A 12,641-nucleotide genomic window follows, 5' to 3' on the forward strand; every position below is an offset into this window, starting at 1 on the left:
CCTTTGATACAGGTGCTGTTTATTCTGCCTGGAAGTCCAAGGACAGGACAAACTGTTTCAAGACCTAGAGTCACTGCCTGTGCCCCAGTGAACCAGGTTTGGCCACTGTCCTCAGTACACCAACTGAACAAAACAAAACAAAACAAAACAAAACAAAACAAAACAAAAGTAAAAAACAAAACCAAACAAATTCATAATGAAAACCAGAAAAAGGAGATTTATTCCATGTAGCTACATAGGGAAGAAGGACAGAAAGATCCAGGGACACACCCTCCTCAAATCTGTCTTTGGAGTCCTGACAGGAAGATCAGATTGAAATAGAAAGCTGGAGACGCACAGAGCTAAGCGGTCTGGCCAAGGTGTGGTCCACCATGTCTCAGTGCCATGTCTCAGCGCCAAGTCTTGCTTTCTCACGGAGACACGTTTCCTTTGGCGGTCCCTAAGCTTCAGTATTTTCTTTTCCCTGAGGAGACTCCTGAGGTGATTCTCCAGGGTCCAGTGGGAGGGGCGCAGGCAGGTGGGTCACACAGCCAGCAAGAGGAAACTATTACCTCCTCCCATCTCTGGCAGAAATCCCTTGTGTCAAAAATGTTTCTTAATATTGTGTTGGGGTTGGAGGACGCATTGGAATTCCCCACACATGTGGCCCTCGCCTGGCGGAGAAGTTATAAACAAAAAGGTTTGCCTCTCTAGCTATAAATATCCCGGGGTTCGGGGAAATCAGGAAAACAGCGCAAGGGAGAAATCCTGATCAGGGTTCGCCAAGCTTTTGTTGATAAATATTTATTTCCACATCTGTTTTCTGCATGTTCTAGTTCCTTCTCCTCTCTCCTGGCCCTACCCCTACAGATAAAAGGAAATGGACGTTTAAACAATTAACTGGGGACTGTAATACTTGTTGCCTCAGAATCTGGATTAAGTGGGCTAGAGAGCTGGCTCAGCCCACAAGAACACCTCAGAGGACCAGGGTTCTGTTCCCAGCACCAACATGATGGCTGACAGCTGTCTATGAGGATCCAGTGCCTTCTTCTGACGCCTGAGGAAAGCGGGCACCCACCCGGCTGTACACAGATGCAGGTAAGATGCCATCCACATAAAGGGGAAGTAAATCTAGAAAAGGAATCTGGGTAACGGAGTAATAATTTCTCTCCTCTTCTTCCAGTTGGTGACCCCAAGATGCCATCAATTTATAGCAATTAAGGTAAGAAATCTCTTGATTTCCTGTTCTACTCAAAGACATTCAAGTCTAAATGTGACCAAAATGTTATCCGTGCCTGTAACCATCCAAAGAAAGGTATTCTATGACTCAGAGATTATTTCATCTGGTTCAGTCAATAGTTCTTACAAGCCTGCATTTCCTCTGGGGAAAGGAAAGGTGCAGTTACTTCCTGTCTGCATTTACCGTGATTCAGGGAACAGTCCCTGCCTTCACTTGAGTCCTGTTATGCAGAAGCAAGCCCCCCGGGGGGCTTATGCTAAGATGTGGGAATGAAGGGGTTCAAGGGAGGTCTGTGGGGAAGCCATGTGGAGAGTGGCCAAGCTGCAGGCGGTGTCCTCAGCCCTCCGGTGTCCCCAGCCCTCGGTACAGCTGCTGTCCATCTGCTGCTGGCTTGGCCTTGTTCGGGCTGGCATTGCTGGTGCCAGGCAGGAGCTTTGAGAAGCAACCACCTGTGCTTCCCGGAGAGAAACACTGCTAGCCTTGAGGGAGCTGCCAGCACTCATCCGACTTTGTGTTTCAAGCCAGATCCTCTGGAGAAGCTTTTAAGACAGCAGGTAGGCTCGCGTGACAGAGAGTAAATTTTGGTTATTTTCAGACTAAATTATTCACTCAGATGTGGTCCTATTTGACATTTTGGGGGCCATGTAACTCGTGAGATGATCTGAGAATATTGAAGAATATTTCCAATTGGACATCAGATGTGGGGACACATCCTATGAAAACCCCTTGCTTTCTTATCCAGGTCTCGCGTTGAGAACCCTCTCCAGGGCTTCTTTCAACAGGAGAACCCTTCACTTTGGTGAAAGTGTTGTATAAAGAAAAGAAAATCCACCAGCATTTAGTGTTCATTGGTTAATCTAGAAACAGCTGACGTTGCATGAGTGTCATGTGTTGACTATGGAAGCTGGGGACGGTCAGAGGACTTCACGTACATTATTCTGTCTCATGACATAAACCCTCTATCCAGAAGCAGCTAGAAGTCTGTCTTAGTTACCTATTGCACGACCAAGGTAACTTACAGACAGAAGGGTTTATTTGGTATTTACAGCTCTAGAAGGTTTGAGTCCATTGCTGTCATGGTAGGGAGCATGGCAGCAGGCAGCAGGCAGCAGACATGGTACAGGAGAAGGACAGAGACCATGGCCATCATGGTAGGAGCATGGCAGCAGGCAGAAGACATGGTACAGGAGAAGGACAGAGACCACGGCCATCATAGTAGGAGCATGGCAGCAGGCAGAAGACATGGTACAGGAGAAGGTCAGAGACCATGGCCATCATGGTAGGAACATGGCAGCAGGCAGCAGGCATGGTAATGGAGCAGCAGCTGAGCATTCAGAGTAGCATCCCAAACAGGAAGCAGAGAGACACACTGAGAACAGTGGGAGGTTTTCAAAACTGTTGGGAATGAGCAAAGTAAACGTATTCTGTTTTTTAAAATTAATTTATTCATATTACATCTCAATTGCTAGCCCATTTCTTTTATCCTCCCATTCCTCCCTCCCTCCCACTTACCCCCTACTCCACTCCCCTATGTCTGTGACTGAGGGGGACCTCCTCCCCCTGTATATGCTCATAGGGTATCAAGTCTCTTCTTGGTAGCCTGCTATCCTTCCTCTGAGTGCCACCAGGCCTCCCCATCCAGGGGACATGGTCAAACATGGGGCACCAGAGTTCGTGTGAAAGTCAGACCTCACTCTCCACTCAATGGTGGAGAATGTCCTGTCCATCGGCTAGATCTGGGTAGGGGTTCGAAGTTTACTGCCTATATTGTCCTTGGCTGGTGCCATAGTTTGAGCAGGACCCCTGGACCCAGATCTGTGCATCATAATGTTCTTTTTGCAGGTTTCTAGGACCCTCTGGATCCTTCTATTCCCCCATTCTCCCATGCTTCTCTCACCTAAAGTCCCAATAGGATGTCCTCCCCTCTGTCCCACTTTCCTGGTAAGTGAAGACTTTCATGGGACATGCCCCTTGGACTAGTGTCTCGATATAAGTGAGTATATACCATTTGTCTCTTTTTGCTTCTGGGTGAACTCATTCATTATGATAATTTCTAGTTCAATCCATTTGTCCACACATCTCAGGAATTCCTTGAAGAAACGTATTCTAAGTACTACCATTTCATTTTCAGACTCCATTTAATCACAGGGAGAATCTAAGTTCAAGGTTCCAGGTCCTAGGGGCAACCGGGGAATTCTCAGTAGCTGGACAGCTTCTGTTGTAAGGAAATAGTTGTCTGAGTCCAGATGTCTCAAGGACAACTTCTCCTTTCCTCAGATAATCAAGAGATGGCAGAGAGTTAGGACCATGGCTTCCCACAAGAGCTACAGCTGGCCTACGGTCACAGTGGGGCTTGAAGTACTTTAGGAGATGGGCTGGGAGTCTGCATCATGGCATTGAGTGTCAGAAGGTGATAAAAATGGCCAGTTATTTGTTCTCGCAGGCCTTTGGAATAGAAAACCATAAAGAGCTCACTAGTACAATGAATTAGAGAGGAGAAGAAGGAAAACCTCTGAAAGAGGGACTAGCTGTCATTGTGTCTCTTTATTTGAATACCCGGGTCCTAGTTGGTGGCTGGTTGGGAAGGATTAGGAGGCGTGGCCCTGTTGGAGGCGGCGTGTCACTGGAGCAAGCTCTCAGGTTTGCTGGGCTCAGGGAGGAAGCTGAGAAAACTGGCTTCAGAGATGGAAGCTTAAAAAGGCAAGCTTTACTTTCTGCTCCCTCAGGCAGGCCATCAGTTCTGGATCTGAACTGAGTCCCCGAGGGGAAGCCGTACTTCATATTTAAAGAGTAAAACCACAGAGCAAGGGGAGCGGGGTGGGCTGTAGCATTGTCCAATCATATTTCAACATAAGGGGTTAAGCAAGGGAGTTTCCACCAATCAGGATAGGAGTAGGTCCCTGGGCCTGGGAACAAGAACTTGTTTGACCATGCTGCTTGGAGCCGCCGTCTCAGAGCAAAGGCATGATACAAAAACAGAACTTAGTCAGTGTGGGCCGCTCAGCTCCTTGACAGTATCTTTGGTCAATGACAGCCTCGGAGGAGAAGGAAGGTGAAAGCCCAGGGTTTCCACAGCCCTTTGGCCCATTTCCCAAAGGTTTTACTAGCAGGTGTTTGAAGACAGGAAGTGTCTAGGGTGTGGTTCAGACCTGAGCTTGTCTCTCTCATCAAAGAAGCTGGGAAGAAATTTGTAGGCCTTTGTAGGTCATTCATATATTTGAAAGAACCCTGGCGTTCGTGCAGGGTTTGTAGGCCAAGCACGCATGTCTCTGTAAGGCAGGAGGCAGCACCTGGTTGGCTCATTGCAGGTGTTTTTTATCTAAGTTCTTGACAACCCGGGGCCTGGGACAAAAGTACATAGATTTGGTTTGGCATTTTGTGGCCCTCCAGCTGGGTTTTCCCCCCTTCCTCCTCTTTTATGGGTACTTGAAAGTTCAGATTTTCTTCTTTACCACTGGGTCTAATTTAATTGTGGTTCTTCTTCTTCTTCTTCTTCTTCTTCTTCTTCTTCTTCTTCTTCTTCTTCTTCTTCTTCTTTTCTTTTCTTTCTTTCTTTTTTTTGTATCTAGGGCTTTTGGAGTTATTGGTAAACTTTTAAAAATACCACAGGGTGTGTAAGCATGCATAATTTAAGACCCAGCCATGGCCAAAGCCCATGAAGCCCTTTGGAAAGGTCTTGCTTGGAAGGGGTTCTAATTACCAAGGCCAGGCTCTGGTCTCCCGTCCTGCATGCTTTGTTAATAACAATGTTCCTAATCAGAGACATCTTTCTCTTCCCATTCTGTGTCTCAACAGCCAATTCTGTTGCAGTTACCTTTAATAAAAACCGTGGTTAGCTTATGATAACAACCAGCTGACATGTCAGAGATAAGAATGGTCAGACTTTTAGAGTTTTCCAGATGTTCATATGTTCTCCCATAGCAAATCCAATGAAAATGAATTGCAGAGAAACCTCGTTAAACGACACTTGTTTATTCAAACGGAACTCTATGACTTAAAGAGCATGCTCTTCTCCTCGTTAACGAGGCTCTCTCTTATTTATTTTTGTAATAAGGATATTGGATAGCTGGCCTGGCTGTTTGGGACAATTTGTTTTGCCTGTCATTTGAATTCCAGAACGGGATGGTTTAATTCTACTAAGTAGTGAAGAGACAAACTTCTGAGTGAAACATGGGGATTTACTGCCACAGTGGACAGGAGTGGCTGGGGACTAAAATCTTGTATTCAGAAAGTACAGTGACTTGGCTCCTTATTCATGAGTGTGTCAAGGACCAGTGCGGGTAGGGAGGGAGCGCCATGAGGCGCATGTACCGAACCTCTTGGCACCTGGGTGCTGACACTCCTCACTTCTGCCTGGAGGTTTATCTCAGGAGGAACTAAGTCAATGATTCACATCCTCAGCTGTTCATATCTTGATATCAACTGATGCCTTACATAAGCATTCAGCTGCTGATATTTCTTGGAGCTATTTTATGCTATGGCCTGGAAACTAAGCCATTCTCACACCTTTATGTAGGGTGTGTGTGTGTGTGTGTGTGTGTGTGTGTGTGTGTGTGTGTGTGTGTTGGGGTCGGGGGAGGATAGTATTAATTGTAGTATTAGTTGTCAATTTGAGTAATCTAAGAACCTGGCTTCTAGGCACACTTGTGAGGAATTATCTAGATAAGGTTAGCCCTTGGTCGTGCACGTAGGCAATTATCTAGCTAAGGTTAGCCATTGGCCTTACCTGTAGGGAATTATCTAGATAAGGTCAGCCCTAGACCTTATCCTTTGGAATTATCGTGATTACATTAACTGTTGTGGGAAGAGCACTTTGACTGGGCAGGGCCACTCCCAGGGTAGGAGATTCTGGACTACAGAGAATGGAAAGCTGGGCCAAGCAGCATGCATTTGTCACTCTCTGGTGTCCTTGACTGAGCAACAACGACACCAGCTCCCGCAAACTCCTGCTGTTAGGACTCCCCTCTGTGATGGGCTCTATCCCAGGCTGGGAGCCAGACTAAGCCCTTTCTCTCTTGAGTTGCTTTGGTGGCAGAAACAGAAGTAACCAAGACAGATACAACTGTATCTGATGAGTCATATTTTCCGAAAGTCTGCTTTGCCAAAGAATTTAAGAATAGGTTCATTTGTAATGACTACATATTGCTACTAAAATACATACAACATCAACATACATTCTATGTAATGATAAAATGCCCACAAACATGGAATATTTTCTGTGTACATTCCTAATTACTGTCGGCCAACCAGCAGTAGGTCTCTGGTGAGTGCCAGTGCCTGCTGGCATGGGTGTTTCTCCATGAAAGGACTTTTCCTGGCATCGGCTCTTTGGAAAGGTTGCAGAAACTTTAAAAGTAGGCCTTGTTGGAAGAGGAGGATTACTGTGAGTGGGTTTTGAGACCAATAGCCCCACCTACTTGTTTCCTGTCCTGTTTTTACTTCCTAATCTGTGGAAACATAACAATCGATGCCTCAGGCTTAGATGTCCCAGCCTTTGTTGCTTCCCACCATGGAGTCTAGGCTAACATAATCCTTCTTCCTCTGAGTTGCCTCTTGTTTGGTCCTGGCTGCAGCGTTGAAGGCAGTGACACAGTATCCATTGACTGTTGTGCAATCTCCCATCAGTGCTCCTCTGTCTAGGTCTGGATCCATTGTTCAAATGTCTTTTTACATCTCCACCCCTGTGTGAGTTGACTACTACCACCCGAACCCTTCTCTCAACCAAAGGCTGCTCCTGCCTGCTTAGAGGCTGCCCTAGTTACCTCGGTAACATTAACTGTCGCCTTGACACAGCTTAGAATCATGAAGACAGTGTCTCAGTTGAGTAATTGTCTTTGCCAGGTTGGTCTTCGGCCCTGTCTATGAGGGATTATCTTGATTGTCTTAATTGAGGTAGAAAGGTCCAACCCACTGTAGGTGGTACCATTTTCTGGGAAGGCAGTCCTGGGATCTACAAGAAAGCTGGTTAAGGGGCCTGGAGAAATGGTTTAGCAGTTAATAGAAGTGGTTACTATTACATATTACTTTAGCAGAGGACCAGGGTTCAATTCTCAGCACCCAGATTGGATGTCTATAGCCCTACCTCTAACATCTCTGGACTCTGTGGGCACCTGCGTGCATGTGTGTGCAAACCTATATGCAGACACACCTACACATACTTAAAAACAAATTTCAAAGAAAGCTAGGTAAGCAAAAGCCTGTGAAGGAGCAGTGAGCTAAAAAGGAGCCTATCTCCATGGCTCCTGTCTTGAGTTCCAGCCCTGACTTCTGACAGTGATAGATTGTTGAGTGAAATTTTTGGGGGGGTTGACAGAATTTCCAACAATTTCTTAAATGGTCCTAAAACACTTTTGTCTTTTTGTGCTATTTATTTATGTGCAACAGTGTTGCCAATGTTGATGATTATCAAATCAAATTACTGATCAGCTCTGAAAATCATTGCAGATGGTCTGTGTCCTGAATCAAAGTTCAGGCAGACTCTACTCTTTATGAAAAAGGAGCTTGTTTATGTATGTGGACAAAAGAATCATTTAAAAATAAATATCTTTATGATTTATGTAATAGATAAATGTTTAATTTGTATACATATCTTATGTATCTACATACCCCCAGTCATGTACTTCTCAGGTGAAAAGGGGTCTCAAGGTGAAAACATTTAAGAAACCTTAGTCTAAAAAAAAATCTGGCTATATCCAGTTATGGCAAGGCATCATAAAAACAGGTTTGACCTTTAACTTGTGGTCTGTGTTACCTTGGGTAAGTCCCCTGTCATATGAGACTAGGTTCCTCGGAATTCAGGCTGAGTGTGGGACATAACTCCGCCCCCCTTGACACCAAGAACAGCTTCTTTCCTCCATCAGGGCTCAGTTCCTTGAGTTGTAGTGAAACTGATGGTGCATAGTGGTTGCCAGAACTAACTTTGCATTAGTTAGGACTGGATTGGGTTAAGATGCAATGAAAACAAATACAAAATCTTTTCATCTTGAAGCTGGAGATTTTTATTTCTTGCTTATACAGTATGTACCCTTTGGCGGGAACACAGATGCACAGTGTCCATCCCAAGGGCTTTGTCTGTCAGACTTTTATCCCCTTCCCCTACGGCAGGAAGGTAGAAGTGATGATAACCCCACGGGGGTGGGTGTGGGTGTGGGTGTGGGGGTGGGGGTATAAGACCACTACCACAAATGTTGAGCCAAAATTGAAGCAAGCGTTATTAAATACTGGCCAGGTCCAAACCCAGGATGGCTTATGGCACCAGAGTATGGCACTGGATTTACAATAGACAGGGGCTTATAAAGGCAAAAACCCATAAGGCTATGTGCTTCCCACCTTCATCCAATCGGGGCCAAGCATACTTATTTCCTGTCTATGTACCTCGGGCCTATGTGAGATCAAGCATATATCCTGTGCAACTAGGGTAACCATGCTTGTTTACAGAAGTGAGAACACTGGGCTTGTTAATCTTACATGAACAATAGGGCCCCAGCATTCCAGGAAGTTATCTGTCCTTGGGCAAGTGGGGCTTACAAGATTAGAGGCATTTTGGCATCATAGCTCTTTTAAGCACAGTAGTGTGAAATTAAAACATAACTTTAGCCACCATAGTGGACCAAAGAGGAGAGCCATCCTACAGAGTCCTCAGAGTATTAGGGTACCACCAACGGAGACCACACCACATCCTGCATCACCTACTGTTTTCATCTGCTGCCGGGCTCAGCCTCCTGTAGTCAGTCCCAGGTTGTTTCCACCATCTTTCCTGCCCCACGGAGTACACACAGGTCTTCAGGAAATGCTTGCCTGGGTAGGGGGTCGGTATCGCCATATTCTAGTTTCATGTCTGTTGCTGTGAGAAACACCCTGCCCAGAAAGCAACTTAGAACAGGTCTTAGCATTCTAGGTTCCAGCCCACCACCGAAGGGAAGGATGCGTGAGCACTGCGCGCGTCACACCCTCTGCTCACTCAGCCAGCATTCCCTTCCACAGCTCAGACTCCAGCCTGAAACATTGCTGCCCACATTCGGGGGCAGGGAGGGGGGAGCGGGGGCGGGGAGGGGGAGGCGGGGGCGGGGAGGAGGGGGCGGGGGCGGGGAGGGGGGCGGGGGTGGGGAGGGGGGGCCTCAGAGGATAGTGAAGTTACTCCCAAACTAATCTGCTCTAGGTCGTTTCCTCAGTTGAGACTCCCTCCTCAGTTTATTCTGTCTTGCAGCAAACTGACGTTCACAGCTAATCATCATAGCCCTGGTGATTTTGCTCTTGGTCCTGGGAATGACGTAGGTCTCCAGCAATACTGGGGAAAATTATAGGTAGAATGTACGTAATGGGTCATCGAACCAGGAAGAGGTCTCTGAAAAGACCTTGGCCACCCCTGCTTCGTTCCCTGGGAATGGACACTGAAGTTAGGGGCACTAGAAGCTCCTGCTGTTATTTATTTATTAGGCATTTTCTTTGAGGTAGATTCTCACCATATAATACAGAATGGCCTCTCTCTTTCTCCGCTTGCCTCGCTTGCCTTTCTGAGTGTTAGGATGACAGGCATGCACTGCTGTGTGGAGTCGGGGGCCCACTCTATAAAAGGTTCTTCTGCTTTTTTGTAGGGATAGAGTGGAAGGCTCAGATCTAGTTCTCGTTGGTCTTAACCAACAGTGTGCGGTGTGGGGAGACTCGAGTGGAACATTTTGGAACTCAGCCCTGCCTAGCCTCAGGAGCAGGCCAGGTTCAGCTTACCTGGCTTGCACGGGGCTTTTGATACTAACTAGTTTTCAACTGAGAATTACCTGCTTTTTTTCTTTTTATGTCAGACTTTTACATCATTTTAATGCCATAGATAGACAGAAAGGGGGGGGGGGAAGGCACCATAAAAGGAAGACTTACCCAGAAGAAAAGCATCCTATTTCCCCTCTTGGGTTAATAGCTTTTAAGAATGCCAGACACTCTTTCAGGGCTGAGGGGATGTCCCTCACAGCATAGATCAATTAACACACTGTGTTATACTTTCTGTCACAACTTTGTAAATTTACAGATAGTAAATTTACATCATAAGCCTGGCCTGATGTTTTCAAAGAAATTCCTCCTCATTAAACAAATTTTAAACAATACATAACAACTGTCTTTCTCTGACTTAGAATTACAAACCCCAGATGCAAGCTGGCTTCTTAAGTCAGGAAAACAAATCTTTAAGTAAACACCGTGAAGTGGGCCACAAGTAAAGAAAGCCGTTCCTGGAGGCAGGAAGGAAAGAGAGATTCCTGAAAGCCAGGATATGAGAGAGAGAGAGAGAGAGAGAGAGAGAGAGAGAGAGAGAGAGAGAGAAAGAGAGAGAGAGAGAGAGAGACAGACAGAGAGAGAGACAGAGAGAGAGACAGAGGGAGAGACAGAGAGAAAGAGAGAGAAAGAGAGTGAGAGAGACAGAGGGGGAGAGAGAGAGAGAGAGAGAGAGAGAGAGAGAGAGAGAGAGAGAGAGAGAGAGAGAGAGAGAGAGGATGCCAGGAGGAGTAGAAGAGGCAGTTCTGTTGCGACCCAGGGATGCCAAGCACTTATGGCCACATTCCAGGGAGCCACCACCTTCACAAATTTGTCATTTAACTTTGGTTTTTGCAATACTAAGTATTAGGTCTCTACCTGCTGCAGGACGTGGCTGTCATGCCCTGCCCTCTACCCTGCCCTCTCCAGCCCAGGAGCTGGGAGCAGGGGGGGCGGGCTTCCCTTTTTCCAGAGGCTCTGCACTGGGAGACGCTCTCCTCCTCTCCTCTCCCCTCCCTTCCCCTCCTCTCCCCTCCTCTCCTCCCCTCCCCTGCACTCCTCTCCTCTCCCCGCCCTTTCCTCTCTAGCTCTCTCTCTCCTCTCTTCCCCTCCCCCACTGCTCCCAACACACCTGCATTTATATATAACTTCATCTTGCCATTAGCTCATTTCATTATACCCTATAACTCAGTACTGGTCCTAGAGTCCCACAAATGCTTGGCAAGTACTTCACCATTAAGCTACATTATACCCTAGTGGGGAACAAGCCAGCTACGGGCAGATGAGGTACCAGCCACCTCCTGGGACATTCCCTCTGTTCTGACACCAGACTGTTTCTCCTCTGGGCCACATGCAGCGTAGAGTAGAGAGCATTTAGCAAATGTTTATCTGTATGTCTGCTTTATCAGAGATGTTTTTCCCCCCTCAGTACTTCCTAGAGTCAAAATAAAATCTGGATAAAGCCAGACTATCTACATTTCAAACCCTCAACAGAGAGGGGTGTGAAGGCTGGTAGCTTTAAGCACGGCCTGAACACATCTCTGTCTACAGCACCACAGCACCAGTTTGGCCTTGCAACCGAGCATTCGTTTGTTTGTTTGTTTGTTTTTTTCACACAGTGACCATTGCTTAAAATATTAGTCTCTGCAGGCCTATCTTGAGGAGAGGCCAGGTATGGGGAATACGGATGTTTAGACGAACTCTCTGGAGAGAGACTGAAATTTGGCTTTAAATGGTTCCCTTTGGAGGCTGCAGTCTCTAGCTTAGAACACAGATTGATAAAATCAAGTGACTGCTTTCCTGAATCTCCACTTCCCCAGAGTCAGGGGGCGCTTAATTGCTTCCAGGCAGCGAGCCTACTCGTCTCCAGGAAGGATGAGAGAGGCCAGGCCAGGTGAGCACCTCTCCTGGAGGTCAGAGGTCATTCTCTAAGAGTGTCTTCCTTTACACACACCCACTCATGGGTGTGCTCACATTGATTTGGGTCTGCACACAGCTCCACCCCTGACTTGACTTGCACATGCGCAGAGGGATCTGCTTCATGCTGAGTGCCTCACTTTGAAGTAACTCGTTACTGCACAAGGATGGAAACCGTACCATCAAAGACGATGGCTAGCAATGATACCAACAAGACAGACCCTCGAGACAAGAACTCCCAGGGAATCTCTCAACACTCTTGTGGTAAGAAGTCTGATATAGAGGCCATCTTTTCAAAGTATGGCAAAACTGTGGGTTGCTCGGTGCCTAAGGGCTTTGCCTTCATCCAGTATGTTAATGGAAGAAATGCCCGGCTGCTGTAGCTGGAGAGGATGGCTGAATGACTGCTGTCCATGTTCCTCATTTGACTTGGACTATGATGTTCAGTGGGGTTATTATGACAGGATGTACAGTTACCCAGCATGCATTCCTCCCCCTCCTCCTCCTATTGCTCAGGTGGTGGTGCCTTCTAAAGGCCAGCGTGTGTCAGGAAACACCTCAGGAAGGGGCAGAAGTGGATTCAATTTGAAGAGCGGGCAACAGGGATCTTCCCCAAGTCTGGAAAGTTGAAAGGTAATGACCTTCATAAGAAGGAGCTGACCCTGATGAGACAAAAAAAGAGGAGGTCAGGCGTGGTGGTGCACGCCTTTAATCCCAGCACTCGGCAGGCGGAGTTCGAGGTGAGTTCGAGGCCAGCCTGGTCTGC

General features: G+C 46.8%; 1 protein-coding gene across 5 annotated transcripts in view; it reads left to right on the forward strand.

Moving 5' to 3' along the window:
* Positions 1 to 867: 867 nt before the first annotated feature.
* LOC311589883 (uncharacterized protein) overlaps positions 868 to 12,641 on the forward strand; it is a 67,296-nt gene continuing 55,522 nt past the window's right edge. For 2 of the 5 annotated variants that reach the window (XM_084768598.1, XM_084768601.1), the window contains exons 1-4: positions 868 to 1,077; positions 1,163 to 1,201; positions 11,955 to 12,139; positions 12,392 to 12,508. The gene's annotated coding sequence lies outside the window, so the exon portion shown is untranslated. The other 3 variants (XR_014776671.1, XM_084768599.1, XM_084768600.1) reach the window with 3 other exon arrangements.

The sequence above is a fragment of the Acomys minous genome (genome assembly GCF_964271855.1).
Source record: "Acomys minous genome assembly, chromosome: 19".
NCBI lineage: Eukaryota > Metazoa > Chordata > Mammalia > Rodentia > Muridae > Acomys > Acomys minous.